Here is a 5,419-nt window from a genome sequence, read left to right on the forward strand (position 1 = left end):
ACATTTTTAAGTCCCTATGATAATGATAATGATTCGCTATGATAATCATAATGATAAACTATTAACACTTAAAAATAACTCATTTTCTTGGGAGTAGGACGAAAAGCACAAGGTTAATCCTAATTATTTTAAAAGACCTTTATTTAAAAGTTCACTCATAACTATAAAGACTAAAACTAACTGAAATAGAGAGGAAATAATTTAACTGCATCATCTACATTCAATGGACTATTAATAGAAAACAAAATTATACTAATAATTAGCTTACCCAATTCACTTAATTCTTTCATTCTATTCCATTTACTTTCATAAAAACTGGGTTTTCATAAAATGAAGCATAAAAAAGCATATATACCCACATACTTTTTCAGATCTTAACAATATTTCAGAAATTTTAGCTCTACAGTCAATGAACTGAAATAATACTAAAATATTCAAAGGATTTTCAGAAATTGCAAGACTTGCTCTGAGATGTTATGTATATTGGAACAGATATTCAAAAAGCCTTATTTGTTAAAGTTGCCATAGTTTCTCTCACAAAAGAGCCATTAGTAAAGATACCTGTGCATGTACAAAACACCTTCAAATGCATCCACAATATGGAAATAACACTTGCTTTTTGTTTGTTCGTTTTTGAAAGGAATATCTAACAAGCATATCCACAATACTTATTTTCAATGAATAAGATGGGATATTCAAACATAATATGGGTTGGATTATCTCTTAGTGAGAATAGATATAATATTGCAAAGAAAGTGATTTTCAACAGAAATCCGGAAAGAGTTTATCCAACTTGTGTTTCACAGGAATAATCAGAGAGTAATACCTGTTTGGTCAAGTCGGTCCAAATCACTCTATGAGTGTATCTTAAAAGTATAACCAATTTAAGAGGTCAAATACGTATTTTGTACAGACAATCATCTTATAGCAACAACTTACTAACTAATTATGTCTGTATCTTCTTACCTAACATACAATAAGAGCTGAAAGCGGTCTCTTTTTCTAACTTAATATTGTAAATGCTTTGATTATGATGTTATTATTAGACAAATAATATGTACAAAGGCTGGTTCCACTGAAATGACATGACAGAACACTGATAAATAAAAACATTGCAACACAGTTAGCTTTTTTCAGCCTCACCCTGTCCACATTGGCAAGCAACATTGCAACAGCACACACACACATATACACATACACACATGTTCGCACATGTACACACACATATACACGCATGCTAAATTCAGGGTTTATTGTACAAAAAAGTCCACATAAAATATTAGTGATTAGGACAAATGATAATATGCCTTATTACAAAATAATACATAAACCATTACCACGCACGTTACATTTTACCTGCCTCTCCACATGTGACCACTTAATTTAGTTTTAATTAATTAATTACCTTATTAATTAATTTATTTGTTTGGTGCTACTACTAGGGCTTGAACTCAGGGCCTGGCTTTGTCCCAGAATTTATTTTTTGTTTCAGTTTTCTCAAGGCTAGCATTTTACTGCTTGTACCACAGCTCCATTTCTAGGTTTTGCTGGTTACATTCAAATCAGAATCTAATGGACTGTTTTTTCTTGGTCTGCTTTCAAACCACAATGCTCAGATTTCATCTTTCTGATTAACTACTACTAAAGACATAAGCCATCAGTGTGGCTTCTACTTTTTCCTATATAGTTATCTAATGCACATACTTAGATGGTAATTTTAAAATGAGAGTATAGAAGCAAGATGTACAGTGATGATACTGTCCTGTCAGAAATTCAAGTTAGTAATGTAAATTTATTCTTAAAACACAAAAAATACCATGATATAGTGTAAGAGAACTCACTATTGAACATAGGAGCCTTAAGAGCTTTCTAATAGATCCATTATTTATTGGTACCCAACATTAGAAAAATGTATGCGGCATTGGTAAAATAGAAGTCCTTTGCAAGACTACATACATTCCTTGTTTTTATAAGACACTTGCTTTCATCTAAAAAGTAGGCCTGTCTATTGTCTTCATGTGATTTTGATGATTGAAAGTGCTTAGTGAGAAGGTCAAAATGTATTAGTAGTCCTTCATTTTCAATTCTCATTTTCTTCTTGGAGAATATAATAATCAAATCAATAGTTCAGAATCGGCAAGCAATACTTCAGAATCATGCTTCCAGTGCAAGTGGATCACCAGTAAGAAATCCTCAATACCAATTTCCACAAAGTTTTGTCACAGATACAATCTCCCTGCCTTCTCTAGCTGCTTTACTACCCTCTTATTCCTTCATTGTACAAGAAAAGTATGATTCAACTGATTTCAGTCAGATCTGTTATTAGAACTATCAAGGATTTATTTTACTGTCTGTAGTTGGTAAAGTTATGTCTCTTTACGTAGGCTACTAAAAATGTATTTACTAACTTCAAGTAAATACATAAATTCGATTTCCATCTCTTTTAAAAAATAAAATTTTGTTTGCTCTACAAATTGATCAGAGGCATGGATTATGTGGCTAGCTATGTCATTACACATCTTTCTTTCTTTCTCTCTCACTTTCATGGTTCTCATATATAACACGATTGCTCCATAATTATCCTAATTTATTTTGCTTTTATATTTTTGGTTGTATCATTTCACTTTTTGCTCTGCCATTTCCCAAATCATTTATATGGAAGGCATTATTTCCTATTTTCTCATGCCTAGAATAAGCTGCACATGGAGACATCACTGGTCCTCATTTTCAGTGTGTACATTTGAATATGGAGGAATATCTTTCCTCTGCTCTCCATCAATTCCCTACTCTGCAGTTAGAATAATTTCGAATAGTAAAATTAGAAAAAGAGAAAATAAATCATGGTGAATAAACAGTTGCAGAAAATTCACCAGATATTTCTGACCAGTTCAACCAATGTGAACTATTAGGGAAATACATGGACACCTCATTCCCACTGGCACTCAAAGTCTCTGGTTAGGCAATTCTTAGGAATATGGGGAACAAGATGAAAAAGTAAGGAATGGTATCAATTGCAAGAAAAAAAATTGGAGAAGGATCCAACCATATTTCTTCAATGGGCTGTCGAAAATATTCAGCTTACTACAGTGCGGAGACTTCTTTTTCAAAAGGCCACTTATGTGAATAGTAGGGATGATGATCAGTATATCCCTCTTCAAGAAGCCTACGGTGGACACTTAGACATTGTCAGTCAGTTGGTTTCTCAAGCGGCACATGCAATAACTGTAGATGACTGGACACCCCTGAACAGTGCATACACGTGGAATAATACCAGAGTCGCTTCTTTCTTACTTCATCATGATACAGATACCAATGGCCAAACTAACGGACTTTTTTTTTAAATTTTTTTTGGTCTGGTCGTGGGGCCTGAACTCTGGGCCTGGGTGCTGTCCCTCATCTCTTCAGCTCAAGGCTAGCACTCTACCACTTGAGCCACAACACCACTTACTGCTTTTTTTTCTGCTTATGTGGTGTTGAAGAATCGAACCTTGGGCCTCATGTATGCAAGGCCAGCGCTCTACCACTGAGCCACTTTCCCAGCCCAAATATTTTTGTTTGTTTGATTTTTGTTGTTGTTGTGATTTTTTTTTTGGTGGGTCATGGGGCTTGAGCTCTGGGCTTGGGTGCTGTCCCTGTGCTCTTCAGCTCAAGGGGAGTGCTCTACCGCTTGAGCCACAGTAACACTTCCCCAAACTAAAGGACTCTTGACACCCTTATATCTTGCTGTTGAGAATTGAGATAGCAAAGATACGCTGGATCGCCTTCTGTTGAACCATTATATAAATCCAGGCCTGAAGAACAACATAGAAGAAACTCTATTTGACATTGCCAAAAGCATAAGTATGTATCACTACCTCTATGAAGTTGTAAAAGGCTGTACAAATTGTTCACCGAAGTCCTAATGGTCGGGTTAAGTTTCTTAAATTTCAAAAATGCAAGTTCATCTTTTGTGTCCCTACAAAATATTTTCACAATCCAAATAAGAGCAATATCTTTCTTTTTGGTCGGTCATGGGGCTTGAACTCTGGGCCTAGAGCTATCCCTGTGATCTTCAGCTCAAGGTGAGCCCTCTACCACTTGAGACACAGCTCCACTTCCAGTTTTCTAGTGGTTTATTTGAGATAAGAGTACCACAGACTTTCCTTCCCAGGCTGGCTTTGAACCATGATCCTCAGATCTCAGTCTCCTGTTTAGCTATGATTATAGGCATGAACCACCAGTGCCCGGCAGCACCAATATTTTACTGTAAAAATTCATGGATTCCGCGGAATTCTTCCAAGTGAATTGCCTGCCTTGGATGGAAAAATGTATTCAATAGATTTTGTAAACATGTATAATAATTTCTTCAGAGTTTGTGATTTTTTAATAAGAAATAATTTTAATTTACCTGTTGAAATGAGTAGTACAGAAACTAAAATATTTCTGGTGCTTGTCTGAAAAAGTATATTTTAAAATATTCTATATTCTATGTTTGCATAATGTTCATAATTTATTTTCTCCTAGATATACATTGAATTCTATATTATTTTATAATATATAAGTTCATTAATGTGTCCTTTCCGATTGTATTCCATATAGAAACAGTTTGATTCCTTTTTTTCTAGGTCTTAATATTATTTTTCTTTGGGATAAAATGACAATGTTGTCTAATTTGAAAAGTTTTGTAAAGTTTATGCTATGTAAACGCCTTTCTGAGGTGATTTAATACACTGATGTCAAACTAAATTTAATTATATGAATTACGTGTATTGTTAAACTTGTAATTTTGTAATCAACTTTTTAATCACTTTTTTTCATTTCTTGCATCTGAAGAATGAAAAATATGGAATACTTCTCAAATTTTCATATTATCCTTGTGCAAGTGCCATGTTAATCTCTGTATTGTAGTTTGAGTATACGTGCTGCTGAAGCATGTAGTATCCTCTAAATTTAATAGTTAATGCTGCAATCTTTATACAGGCTTATATCTATGGTTGCCTACTTGTAACAAGGAAACCTTATTGTTCCTAACAATGCTATCGATCTTATTTCCCTAAAATTCTGTGAATATTGGAAAAAATTATATTGATCAGTCGATTGCTCACATTTGCAAACTTTTTTTTGCCAATGAATATCTTAAGTCTTTTTATTTGGAATTTGATCATACTCTCTATTACTTATAATTAGGTCCAAAGGTGATGGCTTTTTCAAGTATTTATTTATCCAGCTTTGTGGACCTAATGGATTCAAACTAAGCGTTGCTTAAGAGCTACTTCTAAACTTCTTCAGCTGACATTTTCCCAAATGAGGTGTTACTGGAACAAATGTCTACCTGAGCCTTTACCCTTCTTCCATGTGGGAACAGAACAACCAGAATACCTTACCCTGACAGCAAAGATTTTCTTACAAGAACAAAACTAATCTTGGTTACAAGGGATCA

At 34.0% G+C, this 5,419-nt stretch overlaps 1 pseudogene; it reads right to left on the bottom strand.

Annotated features, from left to right (window-relative positions):
* Window positions 1-4,816: 4,816 nt before the first annotated feature.
* Window positions 4,817-4,913, bottom strand: LOC138811213 (U6 spliceosomal RNA; annotated as a pseudogene).
* Window positions 4,914-5,419: the final 506 nt, after the last annotated feature.

The sequence above is a fragment of the Dipodomys merriami genome, unplaced genomic scaffold (genome assembly GCF_024711535.1).
Source record: "Dipodomys merriami isolate MVZ:Mamm:240054 unplaced genomic scaffold, mDipMer1.0.p SCAF_1046, whole genome shotgun sequence".
In the NCBI taxonomy this organism is placed as follows: domain Eukaryota; kingdom Metazoa; phylum Chordata; class Mammalia; order Rodentia; family Heteromyidae; genus Dipodomys; species Dipodomys merriami.